Genomic DNA, 14,272 nt, shown 5'->3' on the forward strand with positions numbered 1-14,272 from the left:
TTTTGAAGTAGAAATATTCATTCATTAAATGTGTAGTATTCAAATAAAGCAGAAAATGTTTAAGTAATCCACATTGTCTGGACCAAGTAAATATATTTCAGTCCTTGGACATCCAGAAATCACTTAGTGATCATACTTCAATCAATAAAACCAATCCCTTTGAACTTTAGATCAAAAGGTTCCATCCTCTACTTAATTAGCAATCTCCACATTTGGAATGGTCCAGTCTTTTGAATGGGTTGCCCAGAGTCATAGAGCAATACAGCCTGGATACAGGCCCTTCGGCCTAACCACAGTGCCCACCCAGCTCGTCCCAACTTCCTGCATTCAGCCCATATCCCTCCAAGCCCTGCCCCTCCATGTACCTATCCAAGTGCTTCTTAAATGATACTGTTGTACCTGCCTCACCCACTTCCTCTGGCAGCTCGTTCCATATACTCACCATCCTCTGCATGAAAAAGTTGCCCCTCAGGTCTCCTTTAAATCTTTCCCCTCTCACCCTAAACCTATGCCCCCTAGTTTTGGACTCCCCTACCCTGGGGAAAAGACTGTTACCGGCCACCTTATCTCTGCCTCTCATAACTTTAAACACTTCTATAAGGTCGTCCCTTATTCTCCTATGTTCCAAGGAATAAAGATACGTCAGTCCTCGGCCTCCTCCACTGCCAGGAGAATTCCAAGCGCAAACTGGAGGAACAGCACCTCATTTTCTGTCTTGGAACCTTGCAGCCTAACGGCATGAACGTTGAATTCTCCCACTTTAAGTAATCCCCACACCCTCTCCTCCCCCAACACCCACCCCCAACCATGCATCCCCATCATCTTTTCTTCCCTTTCCTGGCCTATCTCTCTTTTGTCCACCCTCCCCTTACCTTTGACCCATCCCCCGGTGGATCTGCTCTCCCCTGCTCCCCCGCACCTGCCCATCACCATCTCTTACCTGCATCTACCTATCACCACTTTATGCCCACCCTGCCTCCCCACTTTTGTCCACCTATCACTGCTCTGCTTTTCCCTCTTATATACTGGGCTTCCCCTTTTCCTAACTTCAGTCCTGAAGAAGGGTCTTGTAGAAGCTGTTTCTGAATCGTTGAGTGTGGGTCTTCAGGCTCCTGTACTTCCTCCCCAATGGTAGTAATGAGAAGAGGGCATGTCCCGGGTGGTGAAGGTCCTTAGTGATGGATGCTGCCTTCTTGAGGCACCGTCTCTTGAAGATGTCCTGGATGGTGGGGAGGGTTGTGCCCGTGATGGAGCTGGCTGAGTCTACAACCCTCTGCAGCCTCTTGTGATCCTGTGCATTGGAGCCTCCATACCAGGCGGTGATGCAACCAGTCAGAATGCTCTCCACCGTACAGCTATAGAAATTTGTAAAAGTCTTTGGTGACATACCAAATCTCCTCAAACTCCTAATGAAGTAGAGCCACTGACATGCCTTCTTCATGATTGCGTCAATGTGTTAGGCCCAGGATACATCCTCTGAGATGCTGAAGCCCAAGAACTTGAATCTGCTCACCCTTTCCACCGCTGACCCCTCAGTGAGGACTGGTGCCTGTCTAAAGGTATATAAGGGTATATCTGACAAGGTAGGAGGTTTATCAACAAGATTAACTTTTATTTCTAGATTAGCGTAATTAATTCAATTTAATTGTTGCAGTGGGGACACATCAGATGCTACTTCATCTCCAACCACAACCTGGTTAACAACCACCCAAAAGAACAAAGTCTTCACAAAAACATTACGAAACAATTTGACGCTGGGGACCCTGACTGAGATTTTGATGCAGATGGGTTTTGGGTTTTCTCGGCTGGAGTGTGGAGCGATTGAGATCAGGGCCAGGGATTAGACAGCACAGAAATCAGAGGGGATTGCAGAGAAAGAACAAGACCAGGGAGGGTTTTGCAAACAAGGATGAGAATATGGTGTTAAAAATGTAAGCAAAGTACAGTGGGTAGATTCAGGATGTTTTAATCTATTCATTCACACAGAGGGTGGTGGGTATATGGAACAAGCTCTCAGACGAAGTGGCAGAGGTGGGTGAAATTAAGAGATAAGATATCTTTATTAGTCACATGTACATCGAAACGCACAGTGAAATGCATCTTTGCGTAGAGCGTTCTGGGGGCAGCTCGCAAGTGTCGCTATGCTTCCAGCGCCGACATAGCATTCCTACAACTTCCTAACCCGTACGTCTTCGTAACGTGGGAGGAAACCAGAGCACCCGGAGGAAACCCACGCAGACATGGGGAGAATATACAAACTCCTTATAGACAGCGGCCGGAATTGAACCCAGGTCACCAGCACTGTAATAGCGTTACGCTAACCGCTACACTACCGCGCTTGCCTGGTAGTGTACCAAATACACCCAATGACTTGGGCTCCACTGCCCTCGGTGGCAATGAATTCCACAGATTCACCGCCCTTTGGCTAAAAAAAAATCCTCCTCATCTTTGTTCTAAAGGGACATCCTTCTATTCTGAGGCTGTGCCCTCGGATCCTTGACTCTGAGTCAAAAGTGCAATAGATCTGGAGGCACCAAACAGGGAAATAAACATCAAAAGGCCAGACAAGGTTTTTTTTGACAATCTAGTTTCATGCTCACAGCTGCAGACCTTTCATTACAGATTTATTTAGAAACTTGAATTTAAAACCCTCAGCGCATCATTAAAGGATTCCAATTGTGTCTCCGGATCAATAAACCGAGCGGATGACCCCAGTAATTTCTCCACTACACCACCCTGTCGATATTATCAAGGATCCCTCCCCGCGAAGAATAAACTACATCTCCCAGTCTGCATCAAACATGTTTTTATATACTCAGTTTACATGCGCACTGCTGCTTCCGCACTCCTCCCACATGGGCGGGGGAAATGTATCAGTGGGTGAAACAAACCAGCAGAAATTGATCAGCTGTCGCGTACACCAGTCGGGGCAACGCTCGCTGAAGGCAGATTTAAAGACGGATAGCTGTTCGGAGAGGTGAGATTTCCTCTTAACATCTACCTTCAGTCGCGGCGAAAATCAACACAATGTAACAAGAGTTAAAAAGATACAATTCGGATACGTTTTATCCTCCCTTGTCCGGATTTCTTTATTCTGCTTGATACAATTACTTTCAATCTGATACATCAGCGAGGAGAAAAATAACAAAGATTTCTCTGATCTCTCTGGGAATTGGAGGTTTGATGCTTTATAACTCGCGTTTGGAACTCCACGTTGTTCTAGCGAGATGGACTTTTAAAAGTAGAGGCGAGGCAACAAGGCATTGAGAGAAATATTGTCTGTGTGTTTATGTTGTGTGCTCGTGTTTTCAAGGACTGCAGAAAGCAGGATGTCGTATTTCAAGGTAGATATAAGGCGGAAATGTTTTGTAAATTTCCCTTGTTATCAAGCAACTCACGAATTTTATTTGCAGCAAACGATGAGATCATTTTAATCTCAAGTACATACTCAACTTTAAAGTATTTCACTGCATTTGTCCTCTCGCTCTTTATTTATACTTATAATGTAACGAATGGCTAAATAGATCGGCGCCTCTGTTGTGCAATGTCTCCTGTTTGTGTTGCTCTTTGACTAAGTATTAGAGTAGACTAAGTATTGCTAAGTAGTAGCAGTAGAGATATAGAGGAGCAGATTGGCAGGCAGTGTTTGGAGAGAAGCAGAAGTAACAGGGTTGTTATAATGGGAGACTTCAACTTCCCAAATATAGACTGGAACCTGCTTAGTGCCTAAGGTTTAGATGGGACGGCATTTGTTAAATGTGTCCAGGAGGGATTCCTGATGCAGTATGTCGACAGGCCGACTCGAGGGAATGCCATGCTAGATCTAGTTTTAGGAAATGAACCAGGACAGGTGAAGGATCTATTGGTGGGTGAGCATTTGGGGGACAGTGACCATTGCTCCATAACCTTTAAAATTGTCATGGACAGGGACAGGTGCAGAGAGGACAAGAGGATTTTTAATCTGGGAAGGGCAAACTACGAGGCTATAAGGAGAGAACTTGGGAGTGTAAATTGGGATGTCCTTTTTGAAGGAAAATGTACCATGGAGATGTGGTCGATGTTCAGGGATCTTATGCAGGATGTTAGGGATAAATATGTCCCGGTGAGGCAGAGAAGGAACAGCAGGGTGAAGGAACCATGGGTGATGAGAGAGGTGGAACGACTTGTTAGGGAGAAGAAGGTAGCGTACATGAGGTATAAGCAGCAAAGTTCAGACAGGGCCTGTGAGGAATATAGGGTAGCGAGGAAGGAACTTAAGAAAGGGCTGAGGAAAGCTAGAAGGGGACATGAAAAGGCGTTGGCTAGTAGGGTTAAGGAAAATCCCAAGGCCTTTTTCAAGTACGTGAAGGGTAGGAGGATGGCTAGGGTGAAGGTAGGTCCGATTAAGGACAAAGGTGGGAGAATTTGCCTGGTGGCAGCGGAAGTGGGAGAAGTTCTCAATGAGTACTTCTCTTCGGTATTCACCAGGGAGAGGGGTCTTGATGATGCGGAAGGGAGTGCTGGTAGGGGTAATGTTCTCGAGGTTGTAGATATCAAGAGAGAAGATGTGTTGAAGTTGTTAAATAATATTAAGACAGATAAATCTCCGGGGCCTGACGGGATTTTCCCCAGGCTGCTTCGAGAAGCTAGGGAGGAGATTGTTGAACCACTGGTAAGGATCTTTGAGTCCTCGTTGTCCACGGGGATGGTGCCAGAGGATTGGAGGGTTGCGAATGTTGTCCCCTTGTTCAAAAAAGGTAATAGGGATAGGCCAGAGAATTATAGACTGGTGAGTCTCACGTCTGTGGTGGGTAAGCTGTTAGAAAGGATTCTAAGGGATAGGATTTATGAACACCTAGAGAATCATGGACTGATTAGGGACAGCCAGCATGGCTTTGTGAAGGGAAGATCTTGCCTCACAAGCCTGATAGAGTTCTTTGAGGAGGTGACCAGGAAGATTGATGAGGGCAGTGCGGTGGATGTGGTTTACATGGATTTAATAAGGCGTTTGATAAGGTTCCTCATGGTAGGCTTCTTCAGAAGGTCAGAGGCCAAGGGATCCAAGGAAGCTTGGCTGTGTGGATTAGGAATTGGTTTGCCTGTAGAAAGCAGAGGGTTGTGGTGGAAGGAGTGCCCTCGGATTGGAGGGCAGTGACTAGTGGTGTCCCGCAGGGATCAGTTCTGGGATCTCTACTTATTGTGATATTTATAGATGACTTAGATGAGGGGGTGGAGGGCTGGGTTAGTAAGTTTGCGGATGACACTAAGATTGGTGGTGTTGTGGATAGTGTGGAGGACTGTCGGAACTTACAGAGGGATATTGATAGGATGCAGAGCTGGGCTGACAAGTGGCAGATGGAGTTCAATCCGGAGAAGTGTGAGGTGGTACACTTTGGAAGGACAAACTCCAGGGCAGAGTACAGGGTAAACGGCAAGGTACTTGGCAGTGTGGAGGATCAGAAGGATCTGGGGGTTCATATTCACAGTTCATTGAAAGTTGCCTCACAGGTGGAAAGAGCAGTTAAGAAGGCCAATGGGATGTTGGCTTTCATAAGTCGCGGGATTGAGTTTAAGAGCCGCGAGGTAATGATGCAGCTTTACAAAACTCTAGTTAGGCCACACTTAGAGTACTGTGTTCAGTTCTGGTCGACTCATTATAGGAAGGATGTGGAGGCGTTGGAGAGGGTGCAGAGGAGATTTACCAGGATGCTGCCTGGATTAGAGAGTATTGAATATGAGGAGAGGCTTAAGGTGCTAGGGCTTTATTCACTGGAAAGGAGGAGGATGAGAGGAGACATGATAGAGGTATATAAAGTATTGAGAGGAATAGATAGAGTAGACAGTCAGCGCCTCCTTCCCAGGGCACCAATACTCAAGACGAGAGGGCATGGCTTTAAGGTTATGGGTGGCAGGTTCAGGGGAGATGTCGGGGGAGGTTTTTCACCCAGAGAGTGGTTGGTGCATGGAATGCACTGCCTGGGGTGGTGGTGGATACATTGGACAGGTTCAAGAGCTTGTTGGATAGGCATATGGAGGAATGTGGGATGGGGGGATATGTGGGAGGAAAGGGTTAGGTAGTGTGAGGGTGGTTTGATGGACTGCACAACATGGTGGGCCGAAGGGTCTGTTTTGTGCTGTATGATTCTATGGTTAATGTACATCTTGAATCATACAGCACCAAAGGAGGCCATTCAGCCCGTAATCTTTGAACTGTCAAAAGAGTTGAACCACTTGTCCCATCCCCAAATCTTCAGCTTTCTCCCTGCTTCCTGAAAACTCTTCCACGTCATGTATTGATGCAAAGTGACTCTCGAATTGTATCCACCACTTCCCAAGAAGTCACATCATCCAAAATTTTATCTATGACACTTTTTGGCTGTTTGTCTTAATTCAGTAAACTCTGAACCATCAACACCGCTGGTGGGCTGGTAAGTTAATTGGTCACTGTAAATTGCCCCCAGTGTGGACAGTATGGGATGGGTTGGTGGGAACGTGAGGAGGATAGTTTCCAGGGAAAACCATGGTGGTTGGAATGGGATTGCTCTGTGAGCCGGCATAGATTCAATGGGGAAGGTACAAAAGCTACAGAGGTTGAACCACCAGGCTCAAGGACAGTTTCTATGCCACTGTTATCAGACTCTTGAACGGACCTCTCATGCTCTAAAAGATGAATTCTTGATTTCCCAACACACAAAGCACTGGAGGAACTCAGTGGGTAAGGCAGCATCTATGGAGAGAAATGGACAGTCAGTGCTTCCGGTTGAGGCTCAATCTGATCAAGTCCAGATGAAGGGTCTCGACCTGAAATGTCGACTGTCCATTTCCCTCCACAGATGCTGCCCGACCCGCTGAGTTCCTCCAGCATTTTGTGTGTTGCTCCAGATTTCCAGCATCTGCAGTCTCTCTCGTGTCTCCTTGATCTCCCAATCTCCCTGTTGTGGCCCTTGCACTTTATCTGTCTACCTGCACTGCACTTTCTCTGTAACTGCAACACTATATTCTGCGTCCCGTATTTCTCTTTACTACCTTGATGCACTTATGCATGGAATGATCTGTCTGGATGGCAGGCAAACAATAGCTTTTCACTGTATCTCAGTACATGTGACAATAATAAACCAATTCCAGTTCCAATATCTCCTTCTACATTGTATGAAGATATGAAAAACCTCCAGTCACTGGAAACAGTTTAATTTTTTTTTACTCAGTCAAACTTCTTCATCAGTTTGAATGCAAATGTACAGTAAGGCTCTGATAATCTGCTCTCCAGCTATTCAGAAATCCTGACTGCACTGTACTGCTGCTGCAAAACAACAGATTTCACATCAAGTCAGTGATAACAAATCTGCTTCTGATAGTTCAGCAGCTGACTCACCAGGTGAGGTTTGCTGATTTCCCTCTCAACTCACTGGAGCCCTGGTTCCTGCAACTCCCAAACTCACTGGGTTCATTGGAATATGTGCTACAGTATGTTGTAATATCTTTTTTTTAAAAAATGTGGATTAAAAGTGTCTTGGGGTGTTAAGAACATAGGACATTACAGCACAGTACAGGCCCTTCGGCCCACAATGTTGTGCCGACATTTTATCCTGCTCTAATATCTATCTAACCCTTCCCTCCCATATAGCCCCCTATTTTTCTGTCACTTATATGGCTATCTAAGAGTCTCTCAAATGTCCCTAATGTCTCTGCCTCCACAACCACTGCCGACAGTGCATTCTGCACAACAACCACTCAAGATAAGATATCTTTATTAGTCACATGTACATCGAAACACACAGTGAAATGCACCTTTTTTGCGTAGAGTGTTCTGGGGGCAGCCCGCAAGTGTCTGGCGCCAACATAGCATGCCCAGAACTTCCTAACCTGTACGTCTTTGGAATGTGGGAGGAAACCAGATTACCCAGAGGAAACTCACATAGACGCGGGGAGAACCTACAAACTCCTTACAGACAGCAGCGGGAATTGAACCCAGGTCGCTGACACTGTATTAACATTACACTGACCGCTACACTACCGTGCCTGTGTGCGTTTAAAAAACGCCTACCCCTGACGTCCCCCTTATATCTTCCTCCAATCACCTTAAAATTGTGCGCCCTGGTGTTAGCCATTGTCGCCCTGGGAAAAAGTCTCTGACTGTCCACTTGATCGATGCCTCTTATCATCTTGTACACCTTTATCAATTTAATATGATTGTCATCCAATAGTCTGGAAAGTTGGCACCCACTGCGCTAGATAATTGGAGTTTGAAGCCTGACTCTCGGTGGGGCTGTGGTTTTGCAGAGGTTGCTCTGCTTTCTCTCGGGGAGCAACAGATAGGATCCCTGCTGTTGGCTTTAACCTCCAGAAGTCCCAGCACTTTCAACCACAGCACCCAGGAAGGCACTCTCTGGCCGATTCTCTTTTTGCCTGCACTGAGTTTAAAAGTCCCAGTTTCAAGGCAGTGTGTGGGGCATAGAAGTTTGAGGGGAATGTGAGCGGGGGAAGTTTTTTTACACAGGGAGTGGTAGGTGCTTGGAACTGGCTGCCAGGCGAGGTGGTGGGAGGATGTGGAGGCTTTGAAAGAGTACAGAAGGAGTTTACCAGGACACTACCTGGATTAGAAGGTACGAGCTGTCAGGAGAGGTTGGACAAACTTGGGTTGTTTCTCTGGAGGCTGAAGGAGACCTGATAGAGGTTTATAAAATTATGAGAGGCAGAGATAGAGTAGACGTGATCCTGTGGTCAGGACATGTTGGTGTTATTCTCCCTGAGTTTCTTTGCCTCCTGCCTTGGGCAGATTAACCACAGCTCTGAGCTGCTCAGGTGGGTGTTGGCATTTTTATTACGAATGATTTGCCAATTCTTCTGTCATCGAGTTCTCTTCCTGTTACCTGCTTGTTTACAGCAGCTTGTTGGTTCGTTATTTTTTTTACCTCTGCGTTGTAAAATTCTCAGCTTTGTTTGCAAACATTTTGACAGTCTTGTCCCCTTGCTCTACCTCTCTAATCTCCTCCCATTCTACATGTTCTACATACATGGGCAGGCACAGTGGTGTAGCAGTTAGCGTAACGCTTTACAGCGCCAGTGACCCAGGTTCAATTCTGGCCTCTGTCTGTAAGGAGTTTGTATGTTCTCCCCGTGTCTGTGTGGGTTTCCTCCGGTTCTCCGGTTTCCTCCCACATTCCAAAGACGTACGGGTTAGGAAGTTGTGGGCGTGCTATGTTGGCACCGGAAGTGTGGCGACACTTGTGGGCTGCCCCCAGAACACTCTACGTAAGAGATGCATTTCACTGTGTGTTTCAATGTACATGTGACTAATAAAGATCTTATCTTATCTTGAATCATAAAACATAGAAACAGGCCTAACGGCCCACTGTATCTGCGCCAACTATCAATCACCTATCATCTCATCTCATCTCATTTCATTCACATCAACTCGCCCTAGATTCTACCACTCACCTAGAGCCTAGGGGCAAGTTACAGCATCCCCGGTGGATCTGCTCTCCCCTCCTCCCCCGCACTTGCCCATCACTATCTCTTACCTGCATCTACCTATCACCACCTTGTGCCCACCCCGCCTCCCCTCTTTTGTCCACCTATCACTGCTCTGCTTTTCCCTCCTATATATTGGGCTTCCCCCTTTTCCTATCTTCAGTCCTGAAGAAGGGTCCTGACCCGAAACATTGACCGCCTGCTTTTCTCCACGGATGCTGCCTGGCCTGCTGAGTTCCTCCAGCATCATCGTGTTTTTAACCTACTGACCTGCATGTCTTTAGGATGTGGTAGGAAACCTGCACAATCACTGGGGGGCGTGCAAACTCCACACAGACAGCACCGGAGGTCGGTATTAAACCCAGGTTCGGAATCAGGTTTATTATCACTGACACGTCATGAAATTTGTTGTTTTGTGGCAGCAGTACAGTGCAAGACATAAAAGTTACTCTGTGTTACAGAAATAAATAGTGCAAAAGAGGAATAATGAGGTAGTATTCAGAAATCTGATGGTGGAGGGGAAGAAGCGGTTCCTGAATCATTGAGTGTGGGTCTTCAGGCTCCTGTACCTCCTCCCCAGTGGTAGTAATGAGAAGAGGGCATGTCCCGGGTGGTGAGGGTCCTTAGTGATGGATGCCGCCTTCTTGACGCACAGGGTTGTACCTGTGATGGAACTGGCTAAGTCCGACAACCCTCTGCAGCCTTTTTCGACCCTGCATGTTGGAGCATTCCGATTGGAGCTGAGACACAGTAGCTCTGCTGGTCACTGCACCACTCACTGCTCTCCACCAGTTCAGTTGCCCCTGAATTTAATCCCTCCACAATATGTGTCTATGCCATCTTCCCTCAACTTCACAATTCCTTCCCTAAACTTTCCAAGTTCCATATCAGTGTCTTCCTGTTTAAGATGCTCCTTAAAGCCCTCTAGTCTGAACATGTTTTTGGTCACCAGTCCCAATATACTGTAAAGCAGTTTGGCATCAAATTTTGTTTGACTAGGGTTACTATATGAAGCACCTTGGAACATTTGCTTTGTTAAATGTTTTGATATAATATCAGTTGTTGTACTTCAGGGCCAAAATGCTAACCTGCTTTATACTAAATGTCATAGCTGGAGACAGGCGCATTAAGTTCATTAACTTGTGAACGTCCTTCTTCGTGGCACAAGAAAATCAGCAAAAAAACAAACAACGGAGGAACTCAGCGGGTCAGGCAGCATCTGTGGAGGGAAATGGACGGTCGACCTTTCGGGTCGAGACCCTTCATATGGACCAGAAAATAAACAGGATAGGTTGAATTCAATGGATGTCCTGAGATAGAGCTGGGTTCCTCTCCAAATTATGCACATCTCCCTGCCTTGGTGATATCAAGTTCAGTTAATCCTTACTAAATTAGATTGGCCCAGATTACTGAGTCTCGTACTATTCAACAGTTTGGGTTGACGAGGATGTAGCCTGCTGTGTGGGAATTTACACAGGAGAGGAGACACTCTGGCCCATTAGCTCTTTAAAAGATCTCTCCATTGAGAATTTTTTTAATATTCATTTTTGTGATTTGGGTGTTGGTGGCAAGACCAGCATTTTACAGAACATAAAACGGTACAACACAAGAACAGGCCCTTTGGCCCACAATGTTGTGTCGAATGTGATGCCAAATTAAAGTAAACCTGTCTGCCTGGATGTAGTCTATATCCCTTCATTCCCTGCCCGTTCATGTGCCTGTCTAAATACCTCCTAAATGTTGCTATTTAGGACCACCCCTGGCAGCACATTCCAGGCCCACCCCTCTCTGTGTAAAGTAAAACTTGCCCCACACATCTGCTTTAAACTTTCCCCCTCTCACCTTAAACCTATGTCCTCTGTAAGAGATATCTTTATTAGTCACATGTACATCGAAACACACAGTGAAATGCATCTTTTGCGTAGAGTGTCCTGGGGGCAGCCCGCAAGTGTCGCCACGCTTCCAGCGCCAACAGAGCACACCCACAACTTCCTAACCCACACGTCTTTGGAATGTGGGAGGAAACTGGAGCACCCGGAGGAAACCCACGCAGACACGGGGAGAACGTACAAACTCCTTACAGACAGCAGCCGGAATTGAACCCGGGTCGCTGGCACTGTAATAGCGTTATGCTAACTGCTACACTACCGTGCCTGCCCTCTAGTTCTTGAGTCCCCAACCCTGGGAAAAACACTGAGGGTATTCACCCTATCTATAAGGTGAGAAAGGATTATAGCCAATTGCCCATCCCTAGTTGCCCTTGAGAAGGTTGGGGGTGAGCTGCCTTGTCGAAACCACTGCAGTCCTTCTGGTGAAGGTGCTCCCACAGAGCTGTCGGGGAGAGAGTTCCAGGATTTACACCCAGTGACACTGAAGGAATAACGACAGATAGTGGACCTAATGCCAGCCAATGGAATAAGATAAGATATTTATTTATTAGTCACATGTACATCGAAATACACAGCGAAATGCACCTTCTTGCGTTACTGAGAATGTGTTGAGGGCAGCCTACAAGTGTTGCCGCGCTTCCGGCACCAACATAGCATGCCCACAACTTCCTAACCCGTACATCTTTGGAACGTGGGAAGAAACCGGAGCACCTGGAGGAAACCCACGCAGACACAGGGAGAACGTACAAACTCCTACAGACAGTGGCCGGAATTGAACCCGGGTCACTGCCGCTGTAATAATGTTATGCTAACTGCTACACTACCGTGCCACCAAGTGTCGATGGAGGACAGAAAAGGTTAGCATGGACATAATGGGCTGAAGGGCCTTTTTCTGTGGTGCCTGGCTCTATATTTGGAAGTCAGATTGGTGGGTGACTGGGAGGGGAACCTGCAGGTAGTGGTGTACCTAGTGCCCAGTGTCCTAGTCCTGCTAGATGGGTGGGTGTTCGGAAGGTGCCTTTGAAGTGGATGAGTAATGTCACTGTATTTTGCAGTTATTACACATTACAGCCACCAGTCTCTGCAGATAATTGGAACCTTGCGTCTATTTGTAAAACATGCAGTTGAAGGGAAGCAGCCATTAGTTAATGGATTTGCTGTAATTAGAGACCCCTGTTGTTGTAGAAGGTACTTAACATCAATCTCAGTTGACTTCAGACAGGAAAACACGGCCATTGGCTTGGAAACTCTTTACTTTTCCAAGGCAGAGATTATTGGATGACCAAAGCCACACCACAAGCCATGTAATGGCCATTTATAGCGGCTCACAGTTCCGGTTGTTTCCCGAGTCTAAGGCCTGTCAGTTCCTAGTTTTCTCACCACATCAAACACTCAGATTGTGGCTCTGGGATCTTGCAGTTGGAACCGAGGGAGGGAGAGAGGGGGAGAGAGCGAGAGAGAGTGAGAGAGAGAGAGAGAGGATAAGGAGAATAAGTGGTTAGGTCGCTTTAACCTGGAGGGGACGGAGATGGTCAAATTGGGAGTGAGTTTGGGTGCTCCGTCACATAGAACATAGAACACTACAGCACAGTACAGGCCCTTCCGCCCACAATGTTGTGCAAACATTTTACCCTGCTCTAAGATCTATCTAACCCTTCCCTCCCACATAGCCCCCTATTTCTCTATCATTCATGTGTCTATCTAAGAGTCTCTCAAATGTCCCTAATGTATCTGCCCCCACAACCTCTGCCGGCAGTGCGTTCCACGCACCCACCACTGTCTGTGTAAAAAAACTTACCCCTGACATCCCCCTTATACCTTCCTCCAATCACCTTAAAATTATGTCCCCCTGTGTTAGCCATTGTCACCCTGGGAAAAAGTCTCTGACTGTCCACTCGATCTACGCCTCTTATCATCTTGTGCACCTCTATCAAGCCACCTCTCATCCTCCTTCTCTCCAAAGAGAAAAGGCCCAGCTCGCTCAACCTATCCTCATAAGACATGCTGTCCAATCCAGGCAACATCCTGATAAATCTCCTCTGCACCCTCTCTAAAGTTTCCACATCCTTTCTATAATGAGGCAACCAGAACTGAACACAATACTCCAAGTGTGGTCTAACCAGAGTTCTATAGAGCTGCAACATCCCCTTGCGGCTCTTGAACTCAATACCCTGACTAATGAAGGCCAACACACCGTACACCTTCTTAACAACCCTATGGAGTGTTTACAGATGTGGTGGTTGCAGGGGTAACACTGTCACCTCAACTAGCTCTGCTTCTCCTTCCTCTCTGCACAGTCCACAGGCTTGAATGTGAATTCTTGGCTGGGAAGGCGCAGAGTTCTATTCCGTTCCACAAAACACTGTCACTCCTCGTGTCCCTCTGAAGACGTTATCGGATCCAGTTATTTTCAAATCCGCAGGTTCTTTCAGGAGTCCAGGAATGAGTTGAAAACAACTTGGTGCTTCACAAAGATTTATTGGAAAAGTTTAAAACAAAGAAACAGTCACAGAGCACATGGCACTGGCTTTACTACTGGGAGATGAGCCGAGACAAAGGAACTAAAGATGAGCTAGGGCCAATGGGGGGAAGAGAGCAAGAGCGATATAGGGGCAAGGGAGCGCGATAGGGGCAAGGGAGCACGATAGGGGCAAGAGAGCTAGACAGGGGTAAGGGAGCGCGATAGGGGCAAGAGAGTGATTAACAAAAAAAAAACACTTTTTATACCTGGGATAAGAGGTACTCCTTAGCTAACAATAGTGCAATCAGGAAACCTATTTGATACCTGTGGCCAAACCAACCAATGAGAAAATACAAATTCACCTGATGGGCGAACCAATAAGCTAGGAAGCGGCCATTCCTTGTGCAGCCACTTGAGGTGTATTAAACACTATACATGTAAAAAAAAACTAATTAAAACAGTCGAATCCAAT

At 46.6% G+C, this 14,272-nt stretch overlaps 1 protein-coding gene across 1 annotated transcript in view; it reads left to right on the forward strand.

Moving 5' to 3' along the window:
• The first annotated feature begins 2,899 nt into the window (after positions 1–2,899).
• Positions 2,900–14,272, forward strand: part of capn5a (calpain 5a) — a 97,475-nt gene continuing 86,102 nt past the window's right edge. Inside the window, exon 1 of the mRNA XM_052026074.1 lies at positions 2,900–2,977. The gene's annotated coding sequence lies outside the window, so the exon portion shown is untranslated. The remainder of the gene's footprint in view (positions 2,978–14,272) is intronic.

The sequence above is a fragment of the Pristis pectinata genome, chromosome 11 (genome assembly GCF_009764475.1).
Source record: "Pristis pectinata isolate sPriPec2 chromosome 11, sPriPec2.1.pri, whole genome shotgun sequence".
Classification (NCBI taxonomy): domain Eukaryota; kingdom Metazoa; phylum Chordata; class Chondrichthyes; order Rhinopristiformes; family Pristidae; genus Pristis; species Pristis pectinata.